Below are 26,880 nucleotides of genomic sequence, written 5' to 3'. Positions count from 1 at the left end.
ATCTTTATAGTGCCAGGAGCAGGATGGCAGCTTTCCAGTTTGCTCACATACTCTGCCTACAAACGGCCAGTATTATGGTACTTCATCTATTATTTGCAATTTCAGCTGAATAAAGCTGCAGTTTTAATAAGGTATATAAAAGAGAACAATGAAAATAGTTGAATGGAAATATGTTTACAACAATATGTTAGGGCAGAAAGTAAGGGCTTTATGAAATACGAAAAAAAGGCAGAAACAATTTTTTGCTATCTTAGTAGAGACTCTTAAGCTTTTCAGTGTGACTCTTAGTATCTTCCTGATCGACAATTTAAAACACCCCCATTATAAATTACTATTCCCATCAAAACCACCACCCCCCACCACATACACACAAGAATTTTTGCACTGCTTCAAAAGATGTATAATTAACAGTAACATCTTTGTTTTGTTTAATGAAAGATGACTCACAATGAAGGAAAGAAACAATGACCATGGGGAAGAGAATCTGAAACTCATATATTGTTTTCTGCAGATGGGCATTCAAATCATGAACTCACTGCAGACAAGCAAGAGAACCACCATGGAGGTGAGAGAGAATGTGCTAATCAGCATGCCACTGCAGCTCGTGCCTTAGCAACCCATAGCATCCCATCTCTTCCTGGGTTCTGAGATACGCTGTCCTGTCCTATGAGAAACCACCAGGCAAGATATGCCTTTTCTTTTAGCTAACCCACTGGGGATCTGCTGAGCTGTATCAAATGAGAATTCTTTGCCAGAAAATTTAACTTGCTTCCCTATAATCAGGAAAGAATAAATCAACACTATGAGAACTCTTCACAAAAGGGAACATAATGGAGAGTGGAAGTTTGCCTTCCATTCTTGAACACTTCTGCAGAGGCCCAGAAAAGTTGTTGCTCTGATTTATAGGTCACAATAAGGAGATTTCCATTTTCAAGGTGAGAGATTCTTCCATCAGCCACAGAAAGACCACTTGGAAAATCATTACCATTTCCAAAGCAGGGAAGAAACTTAATGCCCTTCTTTTAGGCATACTGTGTAATTCCAACAACATAGGATACCCAATTCGCAACAGATTCTGAAAGAAGGAGCACTTCAGCTACAGCACTTTAGTAACCAGTACCAATAGGAAAACCGAAAACCCATTTGAAGCTGCTGACTCACTACTGCATAAGGAGTGTTATCCATCCATACGTATATACGGCATCATCCAATTTCTTTTTCAGGCTTACGAAACAGATGGAGTTAACTAACAAAAACAATATATACACCCATCATTCTGCAGCTATAAACCAAAAGGAGGACACCACAGCTTTAACTCCGAAGACTCCAAGAAAGATACTGAAGTATTTTTAGGTAGTGGCTCCATTGTTTCAAAGATGATAAGGACGGACGAAAAATAGAATTGCCATCTAGAATAAAGAGTGGCATTTGCTTTTAAAACCATGTATATCTTAAGGCTGTCTTTCTGAAAAGTTGAGAATAAGTAAATGTTTATTCACAAATGTTTAAGAGAAATAGAGATACTTTTTATTTCAAAGACTCATATTTTCTTAAAAATTATTTTTTAAAAAAGTGACCAATCATCTTCCTAATTTATCTTTATTCTAAATTTAATTTTTTGAAGATCCAAGTTTTAGGTTTCCAAGACTAAGGGAAGATAGGCTTCTCCCACCTCCACCCACTGTGTGTGTGTGCATGTGTGTGTATAGATAGGATATCGATATGCATATGTAGTTATATGCATATTTTAAACAATTGTCTATGCATTCAACTGTGGGCTTTGGGCATTAGGGCATTTCCCAAGCTTTTATTCTTCTTGCTGAAGTGGTGCTGATGTTTTGTTTGAGAAACATGACTGAAGTGACCCAGATAGCCCAGTGGAAAAGGCTGATGCATTAACGTTGCAAATGCGTGGTCAACTGCAGGCATGGAAGCCAAAGGACAAGATCTTGACCAAAAACGAACTACTTACAACTGTTCAGATCAGACCAACCCTCCATCTTTGGGAGAACACACAGATAATAAATAAAACTGAGCAATCCTCAACTCTGGGCTCTCTCTTGATAGGGCCATCCCTCCAGCTCCTCCTTACCCCCTGCACTGTTTCCAAATGCCCACAGACATCCCCCTGTGAACCTCACGACAGGGCAGTGCACATGGAGTAACCAGGACACAGTAAAAAGAGCTCTGGCTGCATGCTCAGAGAATGGCCAGAGGCTGAACAGTGCTGCAGAACAGAGGAGTGGCTAGGAGGATGGCGGCAGGCTGGAGGGAAAAGGGCAGGAAGTAAGGCAGAGGCCAGACTGTGAGAGGCGGTGTACAGTAGCTAAGAAGGCAGCTAGAAGTAGTGGCACACTTCCGTACTGTACCACTGTGTTTTCAACCCGCCTCTATCCCAGGAAGGAGCCGAAAAAGAAATGCAGCCCCCAATATATTCCTGGCACTGGGCTATGCCTTGTCATTCCAATCTCACCAACCCTGCTAGGTAATAACTTTCTCCTAATCAGCCTGCAGGGTCCAGATCAAAATCACTTTTTCACTCTTGTTTTCCTTTGCCCACACTCTCATGCAGGACTAGATTTCCTCTTCTCTGTGTTCCTATAGCACTTTGCACAGGGCCTGTTTCACTGTCTCACTGCTAGACTGTTATTAGCTTGTTGGTGGCTGGGACTACACTGAGCACGGTACCTGTAACATACAGGGGCGTGTGGCATCTCTGGTGATGGCTGGAGGAAGGGTGAAGAGGGGATGTGACAGAGGGCATTAAATCAAGTTCACCCTACTGCCCCATGCATTACCAGGAGGTATGCGTGTTGGGGTGATGGTGGAGTGTATAAATCTAGAGTGCAAGCACACACCACACACGATGTATTCAAAACCAGAAGATGACCTTCATCTTTAACTTCAGTCCTGTGTCTTTAGCTTTAAATAAATGATGGCGATCCAACCTGGAGATTCTGCTATTATGTTTACTACTACCCAACAATTCTTGTTATCGAAAGAGATTCAATACATTAAGGACATAATCACGTCTCAAACAGGATGAAGGACATTTAAGGGCCATGATGAATCCAAGATTTTGTCTGGTTACTTTAAAAATGGAAGATTGAGAGAAAAATGAGGTATAATTTTCCCCTGCCATAGTTTCCTCTCTATTTCGAATTCAACACTTTTTACTGTTTGCAAAAGATTTAAAATATTCATTGACCTGCCAAAAAACATCTGTACATTGCTAGACACATCTTCACAGATTCACATCTGAATGGCTTCTTTCTGCTCCAATGATCATAGCTCTATTCAACCACAACTAAAGTGAGAACCTCAGAACCGTAAGTGGAGTGATGTCAGTGGTGACCAAGGATAAAATAGCCATTTGATAGCAACTTCCACATCAAGCGTGTCCACAGGGACAAGAGTTCCTTCGCTTATTCTTAACTTAGGACCCAAGGCACAAAAAAGACCAGGCAGGGCCAGACTCCGCCATAATTCCAAAGAAAGCTGAGACATATACAGAGCACACATAGAAGCTCCTCAATGCTCTCTGGCAACAGGGCAGCCCCTGGCTCCCTGCCTGCAGCCCAGAAACAGGCCTACTCTCACAGGGCTCCCCAGGGCCCGTGCAGCTGCAGACAGACATGCAGTGTGTGGGACCATCCACGCTCAGGGTCACCACAGTCTCCTGTGTGCCCAACAGCTGGGTTAGGCGCCTGAGACAGGACCCAGCTCAGACAAGGCCCTCTGTTGTGGAGCATTCCTCATTGCCTCGTTTCCCCAAGAAAGATGTATTTTCCTCCAACCATTCATTCTGGCCCCAAACTTGCTCATTCTCCTGTGTCTTGCTTCATGCACAAACCTTCTCCCAAGGTTAGAAATGGCAGCAACTGCAACTTCTTCTCCTGTCTCACCCAGCCCTAATCAAGGTGCAGTGATACTGCATATTCAAAATGTGGAGCACAGGGCAGTGACAAACCTGGTACTAGACATTGGTACTACCCCAGGGGCATCTAGGGGAAAGACTAGTCTAGTAGGGGACAGTAGAGGCAGCTGGGCAAGGCCCTGGTAACCCCCACACTGGGAGGATGGCACAGGTCTCAACCAGTGCTATGTGTACTTTGTATTACTATTTTGTTCTTGTTTATCTTATACAAATATTTAACTCATTATAAAGGTAATACATGCTCACAGAAGATTTGGAAAATAAGAAACCCCTGTTATGATACTGGAGCTTTTGGGCCAGTTTTTGTAAATGCACATATAAATTTCCGCATTCTACCCCAGCACCTCCGCCTTGCACATCACAATTGAGAGCACACAACTTCTGACAGAGGCAATCAAGAGACTCCATAAGAACAGTGTATAGCTGCAGGGTCTGTTTCAGTTAGTATGATGATGATCACCTGATGATGCCCCTCATCCCTCACCTATGAATTACTCTCTACAATACAGAATTGTGGGCCACGGGCAGGGAGGAAGAGATTGGCTTGAAAACCAAGTTCCATCCCAAATTCTGCTATTTATCTGCTCTGCAATAGGGTGGGAGAGGGTTCGGTAAGGGTCACATATTTAAAAACCCACAGGGGCCAGGTAAGCAACATAAATGAATAATGCAGGTGAGATGAGGCTGGGTAAGCTGAAGAGCCCTGCCCCCTCGGAATAAGCCAGCCACGACACTGCCTGGGCTGGCTGTTATCATTAGAGAACACAGGTTCAGTTTTGCCAAATCTCTCATTTTTTTTTTTCAGGAGAAGTTGGAAATCTCAGCTTTTATATAATATTGCCCAATTTAAAAGTGTTAGTTTACATTTTTAAATGCACCATGTGGCCCAACAAAACATGAATGAGGGTATGTATGATCCAGCCCATAGAGTGGTTTGCTATCTTTAGAAGTCATAAAAAGGTACATGCTTCCGTTTCTCCTTCTGTTAAATGGGAAATTGACTGGTATCTGCTCACTACTGGGGATTTATTTAAGAGCACGGAGGGGGTTTTATTATCATATAACAAAAAAAAAATCCAAATATATTCAGATATACAAAGCAGGGTAACACATTCCCTTATTATTTCTTAGCCATGATTGACATAAATAGGGGTTGATGTGGTGTAGAATGATGTGAAATGTGGACTCATGCAGTTAGCTTCTAAATAAACAAGAGAGCTGCAGTAGACTTAGAGGATGAGGGTGCGACCAGCTGGTAATACTGGATCAAATGGTGGAATGAAAGCCAGATTGGAATGGCTCTGATTTTTAACAAACACTGTGTGGAGACAGGTAGTATTGACAACCCTCTCAAGAAGAACTGAAATTAAGGGTAGCAGAGAAGTGGGGTGTTAGCCAAAGGAGAGCGGGGATTAAGGAGAATGCATCCTTTAAGATGGATAAACTTACAAATGTCTATCTGTTACGGAAATGATCATCATATGAAAGCAGCAAACAAAAGGCCCAAGTACCAACTGAAGGAACTGTGTCAGAAAAATATGAGACTGTGTTGGGTGCAATAAAATTTTATCAGCAATAGTTAAAAAAAATATCCAAAATCTGGTTATATAGGTTTTCCTCAGCAAGAAGCCAGGGGAAAAAAAAATCTTTACTACAACACACACTGCCCTACATTTTACACTGTGCCATTTCTGCATTTGTCCTTTTTAGCCTACTTCTATCACAGTCTCTCTTTGCTAAAATGCATTAGTTGCCATGGAAACGATGTCATAGTGTGTAAAACCATTTACTGTCCTTGGAAAGGCATTCATGATAAAATTGAACAGTAGCACGTTTCACAAAGAGAAGCAACAGAAGCAGTTGTGCAAGAACACAACAAGGTCTCAAAATCGTGACTTCAGAGTATTCCCCTACCACCAACACCACAGGTCCCTGAGAGTCGCACAAGCTTTTGCGTGTCAGTTTCCCTCAAATCACCCAGAGCAGCATCTTTCCAAATGTACTTAAAGTCTCTGATCTAATGCTGAGGAAGACAATGGATTCCCTAGAATTCACACTTCCAAGAGGCGGGGAGGGCTTGGAGACCACAGAATCAGAATGGTTATATGCATCATAAGACTTCCATCTTATGGAGAGAATCCATCCTGGCATATATATTCTGCTGTCCAACTTTGTTACCAGAGACACAAATCATATTTGGAACATAGAGATTTGGACTTGAATTTGCTTACTGTCATGGATTACCAAGACACTCCTTTTTTCTTTCATCAATTCAAAGTAAATCACATTCATCACAACAAGATAATATATTGAGCAATCTCACGTCCCCTTCTGACAAAGGAGGCACATATCCAGGTGTACGTTCCCTAGAAGCTTAAAATCTAGTTGGAGCCAGTCAGGCAAGAGCACAAAGGGCCTCTTGCTTGGGTGCAGCAAAGAGTTGGATTTTATCCCAACTGCGATAGGATCACATCAGGGGAGCAACATGATCTCATATAGAGTATTTTAAATATATGCATTTTTAACTTTAGAGACAGCGTCTCACTCTGCCACCCAGGCTGGAGAGCAGTGGTAAGATCATAGCTCACTGTAGCCTCAACCTCTTAGACTGAAGTGATCCTCATACCTCAGCCTCCCAGGTAGCTGGGACTACACAAGTGCTTCACCATGGCTGGCTAATTTGAAAATTTTTTGTAGAGATGGAGTTTCACTATGTTGCCCAGGCTGGTCACGAACTCCTGGCTTCAAGTGATCCTCCTGCTTTGTCATATAGATTTTTAAAAGCTCATTCAGGTATTGTGGGAAATGGGGTTGGAAAGATCAAGACTATAGAAGGGCAGAGACCAGACAAAGGAGGCTGCAAAGCAGATGGAGAAGTGTGATGTCTACCCAAGCTGACGGTGTCCCTCCCCTTGTCTGCAAAAGTGCTGGTTTATGCCTGTTGTCCCAGTATAGTCAGGTTAAGCACTTATCCGATGTTTCACTTTGTAAACCAAGTGTTATTATTGGTTATATTAAAATCCACCAGGATGGGTTTTGTAACCTCCACTTTGCACTTGCAGCTTCTCCTATACCTTGCTTACCAATGTGTGAGATGACTATACAGTGAGGGGAATGTTCATATTAACATGTGATTAAAGCTGAAAGATGACCAATGACAATCCATCTCTTTTCCTGTCCCTTTCCAATCGTGGTGTAAGCAACACCTCCCTTTCAAGGACAACACGTAGTACGCTCACCATAAAACAAACAGTACTTGGACATAAGCAGCTAAGGGTAGCTAACTCCTTCCAGTCTTGATTGGTAATGGGAAAAATATCCGAGGCCACTGCCTCTGCCAGACACTAGACGTGCTGACCATTGTACTGTAGACCCACATTGCAGCCTGAGATGCATAAAACACCAGCCAGAAGGATGAATGGAAAACACAGGAAGTTATAGGTTAGGCATATGTGAAATATTCACAGGAAACAGATTTGCTACAGATCTTTTAAAGAATTGTCTGAACGCCTTCATTTCAGTGCTTTTGCCATTTATTGAATGGTTATACTATTTTATTTTGCAATATACTTTTTGGCAGCGATGAACTAAAAAAGAAAAACAAAGTGTAAGTTTAATGTAAACTTAAGTACCAAATTTCTGCTTTTCAAGAAAGTACATGGTGAACATAAATTCACATAAAATGTTTGTTGATATTTACTATCCAACATGGGAACTTTGGTGATATCACTAACTACATAAACCACAAGTCACGAATCTGCTAAAGAAGCAACAGCAACTACTTCAAATGTTAATAGTGATGCAAGACTATGTTGAGAGAAAGATGATTTACCATATGTAGCTGCTGAGGGTTTACTAACATAGCGCTCTAGGAGACATTTCCTTTGGATCAAATGTCTGTTGTTCCCAATTGATTTTGCTTATTTTTGAGCTCAGGTTTTCTGGGGCATATATGAAAAGTTAAATGATGACTTTGATGCATTAGCTTCATTAGCAGAAGAGAAAACTTCACCAACAGTTAAATTATTCCAGTTTTATGTTAGTATTTCCAAGTGTTTTACACAGAAAATCAATTAATTCAAATAATATTTTTTCTGTCCATCTCTTGGGATCAAAATAAAGTTTGTGGAGGTTTATCTTGTCACAGGTAAAACATCTCATATTATTGCAAATGCTACTGTAAATTGTAAAAAGTTCAACACAGGAGATAAAATGATTTGATTTCACAGGAATAATACAAATACAAATTTTGTGATGCTAAAAATAATGTTCTTACTAAATCAGGAAACCTACAGTGCAGAAAGTTACTTAGAATGTGTTATGGCACATGCATAATTCATAACTGCATTCAAACAAGTGGCTATATTCTACCGAATGCAAAAACTGTAGATGTAGAAATTAATAGTTACATATATACCCAGTTATAAACATTCCAAAATTTTTATAACAAAGCCAATACTGAATACAAAAAACACTTCCACATAGCAGTATATGCCTTCTCTTTTGCCACCTGTCATCATCAACTGGGTTTTGTTAATGCTTGAGAGATGACTTTCTACGTCAACCTGGGTGTGCCATAATGGCATGATAGACAAGGCCTTTAAAGTTTGGGTGCATTCTTTTCCAAACCAGTTGGAAGTCTTTGATCAAAGCAGTGAATGAAGCACCAAAACACTTCAGCTTTTGAAGCATGTAGCCAATTGCAGCTATTGAAAATAAGGCTTGTAAACAGAAGATGCTCAAATTTGTCCCAACAAAAGCAAAGGAGGAAATGAAAACACTGCATGATGAGAAGTCAGTGTTCAAGATTTAAGTCTGAAATTATATTGTGAGGTTTTGTAGTATCTTGACTTGTGCACTCTTTTGATGGAGTCCCCAGTTTTAATTGGATGCATTTATATTCTATAACAGAATGGAATGAAATTGAGAAGGTCTGTAATTTTGTGCCATTTAAATTTGACAAAACATTTAAAAAGACCACAGAGCAACTTACTTTCAATAAGTTTTGTCTTATGAAAATATTTGAATATAAGAATTCTGAGTGAAAGAAAAAGATCTGTGAAAATATCTGGATGAAAATATTTACACATTTCAATATTTTTAAAACTTGTCTAACAAGAACTTCCATTTAGCAGAGTTTGTTCAGAGAAAATTGCATCTAAGAGCAATTTTCTCAATGAGAAATACTGTGTACTGATGTACACATAGAAGCCAATCAAAGATATTAATTTCAAAAACTAATTATAAACACAACTTTGAAGAGACTGGAGGCAACTTTGCAAGAAAATTAAAAACAATTCATTCTTCATATAAAGTGTCACTGGCACAGGTGACACTTGGATAGAGACATGGCCAAAAAGTTGACTAATATAAGTGAAAAATAATTATGTTCTTGGTTTATAAAGCTCAGATAATCAATATAAGAGATTTTTAAATTTAATCTACATGGACATATGTTTTTAAGTTTTAAAAATTTAATTTCCAGAAAAGATTTTGAAGAGAGCTATTTTATAGGTCCAAAATATTTTTAAAATGTCAGTTAATAAATCAATATTTTTAAAATTCGATCAATTTAATTATTTAGTGACTCTTTTCAATTTAAATTATATGGTTCTCCATCCCTAACTCTCTTGGTTACCCCTGACAGACAAGGGAAAGCATGAGATGTATTTATGTTTTGAGAAAATTTGCGCAGAGTGTCACAATAATTTCCTGATAAGAAAATACATAAGCAGTATCCAAACAGGCAACTCCCCACCTCACCCCAGAACAACCCCAACAAAGGAACACTTTCAAAGCAAGTCTGATGATTTCCCTTCCAAAATTACTAGGTATTTCAGAAACAGCAGGTTTTAAAATACATCATCTTAAATGCAGCATCATCCTCATATGAATGTCAAAGAGAGATGAAATGCGATTAAAAAGAGCTAACTGGTTTTCTCTCCCCCTCTCTCATTTGAGTGTTCTGGTAACTACTTATAAATTATACTTGGAAATGAATCCCTTCATAAACTGATACTTTATTTAGTACATGAGAGCTGAATAAAAATGAAGAGCATTTCCCCTTGTATTTAGAGACATTTCTACTATTCACCCTGTTACCTTTAAAATAGGGAACTGAAGGATCACACACAGTAAAAATTCTCCTCTAGTCTCCAGCATCACAGTAAACTCATTAGAGAAAGGCTTGAAATTCTAATACTTTCCACTGACCTGAGGCCCCAAGGCAACTGAGTCCGTCCTTCCATGGCACAGGGAAAAACTGCCACTAGCTAAATAATGAGAAGCCAGAAACCACACAATGCCTTAAACATCAGGTGGAAAACTCTGCCTCTTGAGGACAGAACTTCATACTTCTTGCCGCATATGAACCTAAGATAGGTATACTTAAGCCATGATTTAATCAAAGGAAAAACGGTATACCGTAAGAGTATAGGTAAATTGGTCACAAATAAAAGAGTTTAAGAAGTTAAAATATAGCCCAAATGCAGAGTGGCAGGTTTGAAATGTACACTTACTACTCAACAATATATAAAATATGTTTCTTTATTTTTGCATGATCAAATTGAACTTGATTATGATCATTGCATTTCCACTTACGGCAGAAAAAAAAAAAAAAAAAACAAAACAATCTTACTCATTACTAGCAACCTAGTTGCTTAAGAGTTAAAACTTTAGTTGCTTCAGGGCAATTAGTCAAATTAAACTCACTTCAAGCTGCCTTTCAGGGCTATGTTCCTTTCCCTCTCCTCCTTCTCCCCAGGGAGATTACAGACCATCACAGTGATGGGGAGAGGATCCAATCTAAGTGCTGGCCTCTGACCCCTATGAGATGTCTTTGGGTGCTGGGCTGGTTTGGTTGACGTAGCTGGTCAATACCTCACTGGGGCTCAGTAGTTTCTGGGGCTATGATCCCAGCCAGCCTCCAGCAGTGAGACTGGCACACTTCCTTTCTGTGCCCTTTCAGTTCTGACCCTAGATCTCTCAGTACCTTTACATCCACCCAGGGGCATAAGCAGAACTGTTGGGATTTCCCCATGCCATGTACAGGCTTTGGGGAACTGGGAGGGAACACCACCTCGGGGCCCACTTCTACTTAAATGTGCCCCACTGCAGGGCTAACTACAAGGTGGTTTCCTTCCAGAGTTCTAGAGAGGAGGCACGGTATCAATGGTCTCTGCTTATAGGGGGTCACCCACCTACCTGGGCTGTCTATCATCTCAATAACCCCTTAAGCAGAAGCCCAGGACAACTGGGCGCTAGATCTCAGTGACCCATCCATTTCTTAACCCTGGAATCCTCTGAATCTCTGCAAGCTCCTCCTACCAACCCAGAAAGTGATTTTCTCCTTGTTGGGCTAACGGAAATGATCCTGTAGGCTCCCTCCTCGGTGGCTTAATGTACAATATATGCCAGGCCTTCTGAGATTTGGCTGCTTGGAATCCACAAACCATTTTTCTTCTAACAAAGCCTGTCTCTCTTAAATGAAGGCTTGGGCTAACTCTGTTCTCTGAAACATGCTTTAAGGGCTTGTTTTGGAAGTCAAAAGCTGAACAATGTCTTCTTTGTCCCTAACCATGTTCTGTCCTCCTCTTGAAGTGATGGAATCCTTAGCTTCAATGGGGGAGACTCCCAGGGCAACAAGAATTAGGAGGAAGGGAAAGTAAATTAAATACCAGTTCAAAACATTATTCCCACTAAACCAGCTGCTCATAATGCAAGGTCTAAGAGGTCCCAGAACACTTATCCAGGATTTAAAAAAAAAAAAAAAAAAAGTACAACACATTGACAGGTCATTCTCTTAGAAGATACCATTTATACATATTTGACCCAAAGGGCAAAGGGAGCCTATGGCTTTCAGTTTCTTCAATTCTTCCTACCCAATATCCTCAATCTCTATTCTACTGTTGAGTGGAGGTCCAAAACCACCCTTGCATCAGCATCATTTTGGAACTCTCTACTTCCTGGGTTTCTTCGTCTGAGGCCCCCTCACCCTTGTCACTCCTCTTCCACACCTGCTGTACCCACTCATCACATTCCTGAGGCCTCAGACCCTTCCTTACCTTATCTGTCACCTCCAGTCCAAGCTTACACCCCTATCCAGCCTGAAAGCTAGTTTCAGCTGATTCAAACGATGTTTTCTTTAGTCTCTTAAAGCATCCTATTATTTAACCAATGCCCAACTCTAGGCCACCACAAGGTCAGATTTTTCATTCCAAAGTGACAAGTATTACCAGCCAAAGTCACAAAATTGGGCTAAAGGGAACCATTAAAATACGTGCAAATTCCAATGGGGCCTCACTCTGTTGTATTTTTTATCCATCTATTTACACACTATTTATAGTTTAGTGGCTGTCTGAATTTTTTCTAGATTCTCCAAGCCCCTTCTCCCTTCTCCAGATCTCCCAACATGAGATGACAATTTGGCCTCCAATTTCACAGAAAAGTTCCAGGACACTCCACTCCTTTGAATTCCTTTCTTCTCACATGCAAATTTTACTGTATCTTTACCTGTCTTGCTGTAATGGTTAAAATCACACAGGTAAAGTACATAGCGCCATGCCTGCCATTCAGTAGGCATGTGTTCCTATAAATACTGTTCTTGTCCATTCTTTTTCCCTGAGTGACTATTAACTTTCTATCACTTTGAGCGCTATAATGGGTTCAATGGTGCTCCACCACCTCCACCACCACCAAAAAGGGGAAAAAAAAAAAAACAAAACCCATGCCCATCTGTTATCTGTGAATGTGGCCTATTTGGAAAAGGGGGTCTTTGTAGCTGCAATTAAGATAAGAATATCCCATATTAGGGCTGGCCCTAAATTCAGTGGCAAGCGTCCTTATAAGAGAGGAGATGGTCATGCAATGACACAAAGAGGAGGCTGCCCGTGAAGATGGAGGCAGAGATTATAGTGACATGTCTACAAGCCAAAGAAAGCCAAGGTGTGCCGGCAGCCACCACAAGCCAGGAGAGAGGCCTGGGACAGAATCTCCTTCAGGGACTCCATAAGAAACCAACCCTGCTGAGAGCTTGGTTTCTGTTGGGCCTCCAGGACTATGAGAGAAAATGTTCTCTTGTGTTAAACCGAGTTTGTGGGAATTTGTTATGGCAGTCCCAGGAAACCAATATAAGGTCTAACTCTTATACTTAATTAGGATCTCACCTCCACCAACTCTTCACCAATCTCCTTCCATCCATCGTTCCTTCTTGCTCCTGCCTCACCAACACCTCCCTCTTTAGTGGATCATTCCTGCATGTTCTAGCTCAACTATGGGCTACACTGAGAACCCCATGGTTGGTGAGGAGCACAGAGCAGGAATCTTCCCACGGCAGCAGATCTGGATCTCAATCGTGTGGAAGGAAGCCCTGTTCTGGGGATGGGGGCCAGGGTATTTCATTCGCTGGAAACAGAACCTCTGTCACAGCTAGAGATGTGGGGATCAGGGAAGGCAGTGGGGCTTGCCTTGGGTGCCCCAGATCAGGGACTCTTCCCCAAGTGGCATGTTGGACTGGGGTACAATCAAATAGTGTTTAGGGTTGCAGTTTAAGTGCCAATCCTTCTTGGATCATACTTATGAATAAATTAACCACAACCTGTCCCTTTCCCAGGAGCTGCTGCCATCCACAGAGGCAACTGGTTCTGTTCATTCTACCACAGTCCTTCCAGAGTCTTCCTAGCTGCCCCTCAACCTCACCAGTCTTCACTGAGTAATTCTCAACCTCAAAGAGAATAACCTCTAACACTTGTCAGTCTGAAATCAAGAATCTGTTGAATATGGACTATAAGACAATGGGAATTACATGGTCAAACACACTTATATGAAGTGAAGGGTAAGGTGTGGCACATTACCTCTGCTTTGGTCCTAATGGACAGGCAAGATTAGAAGATAGGGCCATTGCATTTTCACCCAAGGATGCAGAACATAAGGGAGAATCTAAAACATGCAACCAAAATCTGGATTCTAAACCATGACCCCAAGGACCCATCAGTGCAGAGGACCTAATGTATCACCTGCATGAAGAAAAGTTACTTAAGAGGCATCTCATTCTAGAAGTACTGAAAACATATGTAAAACCTCCCAACTTGGAAGCTTAGAATCATAACCTATGAGCATTTAATAAATGCACAGTGTAGTGCTACAGAGCACAAGGCAAATTAAACAAGGTTCACTCTCAGCCTTCTAGAAACTTGCAACTGAAAATGGACAATATTGATGCTGATGTGTACAAAAGAGGCTGGACATGAACAGAATGGATAAATACATGAAGTGGTGACATTATATGCCAGCAAAGGGGAAAGCACATTTTGTCAAAGTGCCATGTGGTCTCCCACATTTAAAGTGGTGGTTGTTGTAGTGATGAGGTGGCAGAAAAAGCACTTAAATCATAAACAGGCAGTGTATGGTTAAGCAAGGAAAAAAAAATCCACCACCACTTCTCAAAGATCACAATAGCATTTCAAACAACAGTAAGCACCAGGTACCTCCCCTCCCCCTTTCAGCTGTAGCAGTTGGCCTACATCCACAGAAAGCGCTCTTACTGCTCTCTATCACAGACACATTAAACCTGGCATCCAGGAGAGGACTAGGCAGGGGAAGCCATTAATGAGGAATCACAGCAAGCTCTCACAGGCGGCTGAGAAGGCTCTTCATGAATGCAGACCAACACTGCCTGTTGTGCTGTTGTGTTATAGAAATGATTCGAGGGGTTCCTCCCCATAAGCATGGAAAACATTTTAGAAAGCTTGTTTTCAATCATTCTTTTGAAGGATATACAAACAAAGGCTATAGCTGAGCTGTAGAGTTAAATCATTACTTTGTAGGGCCTTAAGTCTGGGACAGAACCCTCTTCCTATGCTAAGAAGACTCTACTACAAAGTGAACAAAATTAGTGCATGGAGAGAAAAGCGCTTCCACAGCCAAAACTGGGCTATACATGGCTCAGGCACTCAGTTAAATGCTGCTTTGCAAGGTCCAGAAGTGGGTAGGAACATACTACTTTCAGGCCCAACAATACTGGTGGTCCATTTGGTTATTCTTCTCTCCCCCATCATTTATTACTGTATTCCTCCAATTCCCTCTAGATTTTGAAGCATTCTGCATTTTCTCCCTGCTCTTGGATGTCATTCTGCACTATTGATAACTTCCTTTTTTTTTTTTAGTGAAAATCTTGTGGATGAAAACCTGATGGCAGAGGGCAAAGAAGTAACTATTTTCCTGATGATCCAAAATTTTTAACAAAAAGCTCAAGATTCCACACAAAAGATCTTCAAATACATATCATTCTCAAAATGAAATGCTGGTTCCTAAAATAGTCTAGGACAGTTAACGAACCCAAACTGTGTTGTAGGTCAGTAGAGAGTAAATTTGGTGACACCAGAAAATACAGAAGCTCAATGTCCAAAAAGATGACAGCCTCATAGTGCAGATGTCCAGAAAGCCAGCTGCATGTTCCAGTGCCTTACCCCGGGCCTGTCTAAATGAACATCTGCTGAGTATCCACACTGTGAATGACAGTATGCTACATGCCATAGGTGGACAGTCAAAAAGGGGAACAACAAACATTTTTACACATGTGGGGCCAACTGTGTCATCAGAATCCAGTTTCTAGGAGAACTGGATTCCAGTCTGAGCTAAATTGGTAACTGAATGTACAAACTTGGGCAAGTCATAAAAACCTTCTGAACTCTGAATTTCTCATATTGGATTTAATTAGCAATGTCAGGCATCATTTATTAGGAGCCAATTAAGAGATACAAGTGTTCAATGCAAGAGAATAAAGAGACTGCGGGAAGCTTTCGAGAGCTGAGATTGCAGCTGAGCCTAGACAGGTGAGTAGAATTCTAAGGAAAGGGAAATATGAGGGGATTCCGAGAAAGGAAAACAAAGGCTGGAACCATATTGCCAATGAATGAGATGGTGATGGGCTTCTGGCTAACCAAGCATTAGCATCTGCTAAATGAGGTGAGCCAAGATGAGTAAGGAAGAACCTAGATACTACAGAAGGCAGTGAAGGCCAGGCTAAGGAACCTGGTCATTCTGCTTCCATTCACTGGGCTGTTTAGTAAAGGGACAGGGCCCAAGAACCAGTATCTACATTAGCCAGCACATCCACAGGAACATGGATCAACACCTCCTCACTCAGTCTAGGAAATATGAGAGTGAAGCAAAAGCTATCTGCAAACCATGGAGAACCTGAAGGATATAACATATCAAGAGAATGTGGATCTGACAAAGGAGCGCCCAAAGGGCAGCCACAGAAGGACATTTCTAGTAGGAGATTATGACAAAAGATAGAGAATGACAGAATGTTAAGAGTTCACCAGTAACTCCTGTGTTTTACATTTGAAAACAATGAGGAACCATGTTTGTATTTCTAGGTTAGAAAATAAACTAAGCAATAAAAGGTGATACCCTTCAAACTCAGACAGTAACTAGAGAAAGCATGAACAGAAATTAGTGCTTCTTAAAATATCCTTATGTGCATGTATGCTCCTAGATACAAGCAACACATCCAGTCTCTAGAATAACATAAAAATAAAATTAAAACAAAAATCATATTTCACAAGTGACAACATTTGAAATTATTATTGCTTCTAAATAGACACAACATTTGTGTGGAAATGAAGAAACTTGTTGGTATTTACTTGCCTTTTCAGTAGAATTTAAATTGGGCAGGATTTCACAGAAATACAGATTCAGTAACTTTTTCTGGGGATTAAAAGAAAAAAGGATTGGGAAAAGTGCCCTGGGCTTTGTTGTGGGAAAGGAGATCTGGCTCATTTTTAATTTTCCATTAAAGCCCTACTTTACAATATAAAGCAGATGGAATCCTTATACAACTCCATGAAAAGCCTACTATTTTTGGGTACCTCAAAGATGCAAGCTCTGAAGAAAATGAAAGTGTTTGAATTCATCAGATAAAATCCCACCAGCACATTCAAAAGGCACAGGTACTTAGAAACGTTTAAATTACAAATTGAGAGGTCTTTCTGTGTGGATGTATGATCCCGGGCCCCTCTCAAGCTTCAGCACCCTCTGACTCCGGCTGATTGATGATTTCTACCACTTCTCTGCCTGCTCCCACCACTCTAGTTGGGACTCCCTACACCTGCTTCCTTCCTTGTCTTCCAGAGCTGCCTGCTGACTCTTCCTTTCTCACTGTTCCCAGATTCAGAAAAGAAGACAAGTGTTCAGCCCTGCCTGGCCCATAACCCACTGAATCTGAATGAGGCCTTGGGATATGCATTCTACAAGATCTTCAGCATACACATGTTCTTTTCTTACCATAAGACCTGGTTCAATATATTCTGTTTGTCACTCTGCTGGGGTGGATGGGAGAACAAAATGGATGATGTTTACTGTGCAGAGTCCGTGAGGTACTGGGCTGGGAGCTGCTGGGCACCATCTCCACCCTCCCAGTTTCCAATCTCATTAGAGAGATGGTGCAAATTTAGTGTGAAGAGCATAGATGTTGGAGCCAGACTGCTGGGTTCAGATCCCAGCTCTGTCACTTACTCTGTGATGCTGACTAAATCACTTAGCCTCTGTGACTCAGTTTTTCTGTCTTTTAAATGGGGTATAATGGTAGTACCTCCTAGAATCATGCTGGGTATTAATGTTGGCAAACCAATCACAAAATAAAGTCTCTGACTTCCAAAGAGCTCACAAGCCAGTGGCAAAGGCCAGTGCCTGCCCCACTGTCCCATCCAGCTGGCTCCCTCTGCCTTACATGTCAGGCTATCATGAGGATGATGATGAGATAGTAATCAGGTGCTCTGGGAGCCCAGAGATAGGAGAGAATTGGAGGGGAGTCATCAGAAAGGGTGAGACTACCGTGGTGGGTAAAGGTGCCTCTGTATCCTGCAACACAGGACACAGAAGTAACTGCAAAGCAAAGGCAAGGAGGCAGAGAATGAGGAGCCACAGCTCTGGAGCAAAAGCAGGAGTTAGTTTAGCAGTCACACAAACCTGGCTTCACTACTTATTAGCTGTGTGACAATGAACCATTTACCTCTCTGAGTCTCAGTCTCCCCATCTGACTAATGGGTATAATAATACATGCCTCCTAGAGTTGCTATGATTAAGTACATGACTGTATGTAGGCACCTAACACATGCCTCTGAGTTCAATAAAATGGCAGATGCTATTATTTCTATGGTGTATTCAGGGAGGAGTAGGTAGCTGTGGTATACTCTCTACTTTTTTCACAGTATCACAGAAAGGAGAATACAGACCAGAAACAAGTAGTTCTCTGAAAAAGCTTTCTGAGTGCAAATAAGCAATGAGCTGGGACTTTCCCATGGTACTTTTTTCTCCCCCAAACTCTTCAGTTAATAGGTACTCTATATTTGCTCAAACCAACCAGGTGCTCCTCGAGGTCACGGGTTTACAAGGGCAGACTATGTGATGATCTCTGCTTCCTAAGCATACCCAAGAAGGAGACCCAAGTCAGGCTTCACTTTCAGAGGGAGGTGCACAGGAGGCTGTCCTGGTAGCAGGCTGAGACAAACGGGAAAGCGCTCTCATCCAAATATTACGACAAGTCAGAGTCTTACAAACATTGTTAAAGTTTCATGAGTCAGTAAGCATTATCTTTCCCTCCCACGTTTTTATTAGACCATAAATCCAGTTCAATTTATATTCTTCCAGGATTACTGCATTCTAATCAAGTCCAGAGTGTCACTTATTCCTAAGCTGTCTATACTGCATGTCACCCAAGTCCATTTGGATAATACCATTCAGGCTACTTATGTGTTTTAGTAGCTAAAAATTAGATTTGGTCAACTAGAAACACTAAAAACATTATTATAGTCCTCTAAATAACAAAAATCACTCTTTTTTCACAGAAGCCAAATGTGTGAAAGTCATAACCCACAGTTTTTTCTTACTCTATAGTTCATTCTACCTTTAGAAAGTCACGACATTCTGAAGTCAAACTCAAGGGATTTCCATTGTAAAGAGGTTACAATTCTGGTTATCTGACTAAAAGAAACCTTGTATAGGACTAACTTCAGAATGCTTTCGTTTTCTGTTCTCAAGAATGAAGGTGCTGCCTTTCTTACTAAAAATGCTGTTTCAATCATACCATATAAGCGAATTTCCCACCTTTTCTAATAATTTTTGATCCAGAACTGACAATCACCCGAATCTCTTTCTAAAATATTAAAAGTTTCCTTACATGCACACAATATATTTTCATCACCCCTCCCCTAAAGCATGTATGTCATATGTGTGTATATACACATACACCCATACATACGGATTAACAACAGCAGCAAAGACATAGCTTTTCCTATGTGTATGACAGTATTCTGAGTGTTTGACAGGTATTAACTCACTGAATCCTCATAACAACCCTATGAGGCAGGAACTACTATCCCCATTTAAAGATGAAGAAAAGGAGGCAAAGAGAGACCAGGTAACTTGGCCCAGATCACACAGCTGGAAGGATCAAACCCAGACCCTACCCCAATCCCATGCTCTTTTTTTTTTTTCCTTTGAGACAGAGTCTTGCTCTCTTGCCCAGGCTGGAGTGCAGTGGTGTAATCTCGGCTCACTGCAACTTCTGCCTCCCGCGGTCAAGCGAGTCTCCTGCCTCAGCCTCTGCAGTAGCTGAGATTACAGGCCTGTGCCACCACACCCGGCTAATTTTTGTATTTTTAGTAGAGATGGGGTTTTGCCATGTTGGTCAGGCTGGTCTTGAACTCCTGACCTCAAGTGATCCACCTGCCTTGGCTTCCCAAAGTGCTGGGATTACAGGTGCGAGCCACTGTGCCCAGCCCTAACCCCATGCTCTTAACCACACCACACACCTGGGCCAAAAGGTGTGAAACCTGGTGACTTTGCCATCTTGGACAAGTCGCTTCACCTCTTTAGACCTCATTTTTCCTCACAAGTAAAATGAACATGTTGAGTATGTGATCTCTAAGATCCTGGGTTCCACAGCCCGTGCCCATGAAAAACTGCAAAAGAGTCCCTCATGGTTGTATGTTCTGCAGGCTTTCATATTTGTTTTTACCCTGGTTGGGGAACAATAGATTTCTAGACTTCTCCCCATCTAGTTCTCCTGATGCTGCTTTGGCTGGGTTCAGATATCCACAGTGCTAAATCCAACTGCACTTTTTGTTCTTTATGTTGCTTAACTCTGAGACTGGTCTAGGACTCTGCAGGCTCCTCTCCCATTCTGGGCCTGGCTCCTCCCACTCCTGGGCTAGCCCTCTGCCCTTTCTGCTCTTTCTACTCCACACACTCTTCCTGGGTGACCTCACCCACATCCACAGCTTCAAGTATTTTGTAATTTGCTAATAGATTTATATTCAAGACCTAGTCCTGGCTGGGTACTGTGGCTCATGCCTGTAATCCCAGTACTTTGGGAAGCCAAGGTGGGTGGATCACCTGAGGTCAGGAGTTTGAGACCAGCCTGGCCAACATGGCGAAACTCCATCTCTACCAAAAATACAGTAATTAGCCGGGCATGGTAGCTGGCGCCTGTAATTCCAGCTACTTGGGAGGCTGGGGCAAGAGAATCGCTGGAACCCGGAAGGCAGAGGTTGCAGTGAGCTGAGATCGTGCCATTGCACTCCAGCCTGGACCATGAGAGCAAAACTCTGTCTTGGAAAAAAAAAAAAAAAAAAGACCTAGTCCTCTTCCCTCACTCCACCTGCCTATGAGCTACCATACTTGGAAGTCTAAAGTGTTTAAGATAAAGTCATCGCTTTAGATACCTGCCCCCTGCTTTCCTTATTGTACTCCTTGTCTCCATGTCTCTCTCTCCACCTAATTTCCCAGAGAAATTCTTTTCGACCTACCCCCATACCCTGTCTCTTGCTCTCTCATTCTGTATTTTTTGCTCCATCCTCACCATCTTTCCTTCCATTTAGACCCTCATCTACTACTCATTTAAGTTTCCATAACTACTCTCCCTGCATTAGTTCTGCCTGCCTTTGGTCAAAGGCCCATAATGTGGCCAGATCTTTATAAAGATACAATCACATCAAAGCCACATCTCCACTTACAACTCTTAAATAGCACTCAGGATAAAGTACTTACAAGAATCTTCTCAATTTCTCCTTCAGCTCTGTCATTTCCCTTTGTCTGTCTCTGTATCACTCCAAACAGCCCTGAACTAACTACAGTTTCCCAAAAGGTCTGTGCATTTGCCCTCTGGGCTGTTCTTTCTGGGACGGGGGCTTCCTACAACACTCACCTAGCCATCTCACCTCATCTCACCCTCAGACCTCTCCTCCTCCAGCCTTCTCCACCTGGCCATCCCACACTTGCCCACCTCTTTTCCAGGTTCATGCTCCATTCTGTACCCTCTCTGGCATCCTACACAGACCCCTAAAATCATAGCATTTATAACACCGGTCAGAGACTCCTTTATAGCTCTGCAAAACTAGCAGGTAAGTTCTCTGGGACAGGATCATATCTCTTTTGCCTTGAACCATCAAATTCATTGTCTAGCAAATAGAATATGCAATGAATGAATGCTGTTAAGAGAATATGTATTCACAAACCTACACAGACCTAATTGTGTACCACAGAAGGATCCAGCTTAAAATAAAGAATCACACTGAGTAAATTATTTCCAGTATCAACATGCCTTGCTTTACCATTTTTAAATTTAATTTTGTATTTCCCAGGTAAGTAGTAGATGAGGGTCTGAATGGAAGTAGGGATGAATGTTTTATTCCTATTTGGCTATATAGTTATATTTCCCATCAACCAAAAGTCTTAATTTCTTTTCTTTTCTTTTTTTTTTTTTTTTTTGAGACGGAGTTTCGCTCTTGTTACCCAGGCTAGAGTGCAATGGCGCGATCACGGCTCACTGCAACTTCCATCTCCTGGGTTCAGGCAATTCTCCTGCCTCAGCCTCCCGAGTAGCTGGGACTACAGGCATGCGTCACCATGCCCAGCTAATTTTTGTATTTTTAGTAGAGACGGGGTTTCACCATGTTGACTAGGATGGTCTGGATCTCTTGACCTCGTGATCCACCTGTCTCGGCCTCCCAAAGTGCTGGGATTACAGGCGTGAGCCACCGTGTCCAGCCAAAAGTCTTAATTTCTAAAGCACCTCAGTCATTCTCCCTCATGGCACACACTTAACATATTTCAATACCATCATTACATCTATGTGTAGTATTTCAACTATTACCTAGTGGCTGAGGGCAAAGGCTTTGGAACCAAACTAATTGGACCTGAATCCTGACTCTACCACTTAGTAGCTGTATAATCTTGAATTAGTTATTTAACAAGCTATTGAAGCTTGCTTCCCGTCTGTAAAAATGGGGATTATAAGTGAAACCACTTTATATTAAGATTGGAGCTTAAACAGTACTTGGCACATAGCAAATGCTCAATAAATGTTAGTAATTATTAATTATTTTTATCTCTTCTAGTAGATCATGAACTTCTGAAAAGCAAGGACAGCAGAAGTATTTATTTCCAGGACCTCATGTCCCCAGTGACTTGCACAAAGTAACATACTAGGCTAATGTTTGCAGAACAGATGAATATAATGAAGTATTCATAGCAAAAAAGTACATTAACAATTATGATGGCTGGTATGAACAGAATTGCTCCAACAATTTGGAAGCCTGTGGAGAACAGGGACTACCCAGAATACTAGAAGATCCCCCTGCTCCTGGAGATTTGGAAGCTCACTTAACCTCCATGGAATATGCAAGACTCACGGACAAAGAGTCAGGGCAGCAGAGTGACAAAGGAGACCCGTGTAGTCCTGAAGAGCTGGCTGGCTGAGCCTCTTGCCTTTCCCTTAAGAAGCTGCAAGACCTTGGGGCAGGAGTTTCACCTCTCAGGCTGATTAATTTCCTATTTTTATTAACAGGGAGTAGGACTGTGATTACCTTTTTTTCTTTTAGAGATAGGGTCTCACTCTGTGGCCCAGGCTGGAGAACAGTGGTATGACCTCAGCTCACTGCAGTCTCTACCTCCCAGGCTCAAGCAACTCTCCCACCTCAGCCTCTTGAGTAGCTGAGACTACACATGCGTGTCATCATGCCCAGCTAATTTTTAAAAGATTTTTTTGTAGAGACAAGGTCTCACTAAGTCACCCAGGCTGGTCACAAACTCCTGGGCTAAAGTGATCCACCTGCCTCAGCCTCCAAAGTGCTGGGATTACAGGCATAAGCCACAACATCCAGAAGAAATGTGATTTCTAAGGACCCTCCTAGACACTTTGGGAGTCTACAGAATCACCAGATGAAAAATTAAGCCAACAAAGGTGCTTCTGGAGTAAAAGAACCACATGAAAGTCAACATAGGAAGCATCAGATAATTGTATTACATGAGATTATTGAGTATTGGCAACATTTGAAACATAAAATTTGAACCATGACAAAAAGCAAGATTTCTGAAACATGCTTAGTATGAAAAGATCTGAACTTGTAAAATCAAAAGGAAAGCAATGACGGGTGTCCTCTCTAGGTTTCCATTTAATTCCCATTAGCCCATAAGTTTCTTGAATGTGCCTTGATAAGTGGCAGTGTTTGGCAAAGCTGTTCAATAAAAATACAATTATTCTGTATTTTTTTTCTGAGCATATAAAAATACATTTATTCTGTATCATTTTTCTGAGAGCATGGCTAAACTACATTTCCCAGGCTCCCTTGCAATTAAATGTGGCCGTATAACTAGACCTCAAGTAAAGAATGTGAGAGGAAGGGGTGGTGTCATTTCCAGGCTAAGGTATCTTAAAAGTGGGTGTGCCCCATCTACTCTCTCTTTTGCCCCTTCTGTAAGCTGAAACAGGTTACAATGGCAAGCTATGGGATAGTGGAGCTATAAGACAGCGGTATGGGAGCCAGAATCACTGCATGGAGGAAAGCCATCTTCCAACCAGAAACATGAATTTTACACTATTATATGAGCAAGAATAAACCGTCTATTGCTTTTGAGCCATTATATATTTGCAGGCCTATTTGTTACAACTGCTAACATTGGCCTAATGGATACAGGTGTTGAGCAGGTACCAATGAGCTAACTCACATTTGTTGATTGTTAAATGAAACAGAATACCCATTAAGGTAAAACTCTGTAGAAAACAAGAAAAATAAGATGAGGTTCCTCTTATCAATGTGCTGACCAACTAATCGTGGAAATAGACTCATGCCAAACATAATGCCTGCTGCCAAAGTTTGAAACCAAAACATGATGATTTGTTTGGGAAGGAGAAGATGGAAATGGCCTCACAGAGGAGATGACATTTGAGCTGGGCCCCGAAGGTTAAAAAGGACTTCAAGCAAGTCAGACGGAGTTGGAGATTGCAGACCCAGGAGAAGGCAGAGTGTGCATTTGCTCACATTCAACCTTATCATTAAGTCTCTCAAACTTGGTCAACAGACTGCGAGTTTATGTGCACTCGATTTCCTTCCTGGGTCTGGCATCAAACAAATGACTCTTTGTTTATACAGTACACTCATGAACCCTATTGCTTTTTTAAATGTAAAAAGTTTCATGATGAATGTTCTTAAAACACGCATAAGTGAATATTTAATGAATCATAACTCTTTTCTAATAAAATTACTGAAGAATAATCATGATACAGTTGTTACTTACAATAGTCGAGGAACCATATACTCTTAGGAAAGAACGGTTCAACTTAATTAAGTTTTGACAATATCGATTAAGTGTGTAATAGTCACTGGCTTACAAAACGGAACAATAAGCCTCCAGATTTACATGAACATTTCCTCTGTAAAAGGAACATCAGACGTTTAGACTTCAGTCAAGATTTTCTACAGCCCCAGTTCATAGGCAAGTGGCCCTAAAGCCTCAGATAGCTAAACCACTTCCTCTAAAAGTCTATGAGTCCCTTTATCTGAACACAGGGTACCCATGGAGCAGGGACTGGGGAAGAAGACAGTACAAAGAGTGGAAAGTATTGCAGCTGCTTGGGTGGTGAGAAAGGAAGTGAGCGTCCCAAGGCTACCTTGAAGCAGACAAGAGACAGTCTAAAGTGGTCTTCCAAATGCTAACTCTAGACTGTTTTATCCATGTCCCCAGGTATTTACTTCAATGAAAGGGCAAAACAACATCACTGGGCAGACAGGATTTCATTTCAAAAGACTTCAGCACGGTGCCCTGTTAGACTTGAGAGAAGAAGCAACTCAGGCGGCCTCCCTCTTGTCAAATACCAACTGAATTCTGATTCAGAAACAAAATTCTTGTGACCCCCTCCCCACACCAATTTACCCCAGCTCTTAGTACTTGTTCCCAAAATGAGAGGGGAAAGGACAAGGAGGTGGGGAGGCTACCTTAAAGTAAAGAAACTCTTAAGACTGCTGGAATAATTGTTCCCTTAAATCTAAGAAACACTGCAGCTGCCAGTCAACACTACCGGTCTGTGAACACAGCAAAATGCCGGCACCTGCCACCCGGCATCTGGGAGTTCTTTTATTTTTTGGTAAATGTGGCAGGAAAGACACAGAGAGATCAACTGCTTCATGGGAAAGAAAGGGAAGCCCCAGGGAAGAGAGACCAGAAGCATCGTGCCTATCCTAGGGTACTTTGTGTGTCTCCTCTCTAAGCACTGAAAGGACTCTTTGTGTCACACTCACACACACACACACATACACACACCCGGCGAGTCTGTGTGATTTATTGGGGGAAGGAGGGGCAAGAAGGGTGATTTTATTATCCCTTCTCTCAGAGAGTCCCAGCACATCTCTGCCTGGGCCCAAGCTCGATGGCCTCTTTCTGGCCCAGTCCCCTCCGCCTGTGGCCGCAGAGATAAGAGAGGGGAGGAGCCCAAACAAAAACAGCCCTGGATCTAGGGAAGTAGAGAGGAAATCCAGCGAGGGAGCCGGAAAGGAAGGAGAAAGGAGCTTGAGGGAGCAGAGGGGTGGGGGACAGAGGAAGAGGACGGAAGGCTCCAGCACAGGGGAAAGGGGAAGGGTGGGTGGGTGGTGGCACAGGAAGAGTGAAGGGGAGGATGGGGGAAGTGCAAGGGAGGTGCCAGAAATAGGCAGGAGGATGGGTTGGAGAAGGCGACCGCCGCCGAGGGAGGAGGCCGAGAGGTGGAGGAGTGGGGCAGGGGTTGGGTGGGGAGGGAAGCAGCACGGGGCATCAATTATTAAGTGATTACATCATCCCTGACATTAAAACAACACACACAGAGCCGGTCCCCGCGGGGGGCCCCCGAAAGGAGGGCGGGGGCGGAGTCTGGGCCAGCCTCGCCCCCAAGCCAATTCCTATTTTCACCCGGCGCCCGCCTGCGGGCGAGGAAATGGGGCCCCCATCCCCGCGCTGCCTCTGGGCCGCACCCCGCAGGGGCGTCCTCCGGTGCAGCCGCGGGAAGACCGCGAGCGCCGACTCCCTGGCAGCCCCGCGGCGCAGGGCCCCGCGGCGGGGGCGGCGTTTGCGGGGGCGCCGGCGGCCGGGCGTCTCCGCAGCATCCCCGCGGCCTCCCGCAGCGCATCCCGCCGCCTGCTTACCTGCGCGGCGCTCAGGCTCCGGAGCCCATTCACATGGTCCTCTCCCCGCCCTCCTCCGTCGCGACCGAGGCGGCTCCGGGAGCTCCCCGGCGGGCACGGGAGCCGGTGGGCCTTCCGAGAGCACCGAGGGGGCGGCGCCGGGGTGTCCCCGGCCCGGCGGCCAGATCCCTCCCAGGCGCGGGCGGCGGCCGCCGGGCGGTGCGGAGCGGGCGGCGGCTTTGTGTGCGCACGGGCGGTCCTCGGTGCGCGGGGAGAAGCGCGGCGCGCCGGGGCGGGAGAGGACGCGTTGCTCGTAGGGCAACCTTGCCCCTGCTCTGGCCGCCGGCTGGCGGGAGGGTCTCGAAGGTCTTCGGCTCGCGGCGACCCCTCCTCCTCGCCCGCGGCAGCCCCCTCCTCGCCGGCTCCGCTCCTGACAGATGGCGCAACTGCAACGACGCGCCGCCGCCACCACCGCGGCTGCTCGCTGCTACTCTCGCTGATGCTCGG

The 26,880-nt window shown here is 43.0% G+C and overlaps 1 protein-coding gene across 3 annotated transcripts in view; it reads right to left on the bottom strand.

Moving 5' to 3' along the window:
* The window catches only part of FYN (FYN proto-oncogene, Src family tyrosine kinase), a 218,201-nt gene extending 191,323 nt beyond the window's left edge, over positions 1-26,878 (bottom strand). For 2 of the 3 annotated variants that reach the window (XM_032274998.1, XM_032275006.1), the window contains exon 1: positions 26,395-26,878. The gene's annotated coding sequence lies outside the window, so the exon portion shown is untranslated. The remainder of the gene's footprint in view (positions 1-26,394) is intronic. The other variant, XM_032275001.1, reaches the window with a different exon arrangement.
* Between the last annotated feature and the right edge of the window lie 2 nt (positions 26,879-26,880).

Source organism: Sapajus apella, unplaced genomic scaffold, assembly GCF_009761245.1.
Source record: "Sapajus apella isolate SASKATOON/1434 unplaced genomic scaffold, GSC_monkey_1.0 scaffold6, whole genome shotgun sequence".
NCBI lineage: Eukaryota > Metazoa > Chordata > Mammalia > Primates > Cebidae > Sapajus > Sapajus apella.
Note: the sequence above shows the minus strand (reverse complement) of the source record. Positions and strands in the feature narration are given on the sequence as shown.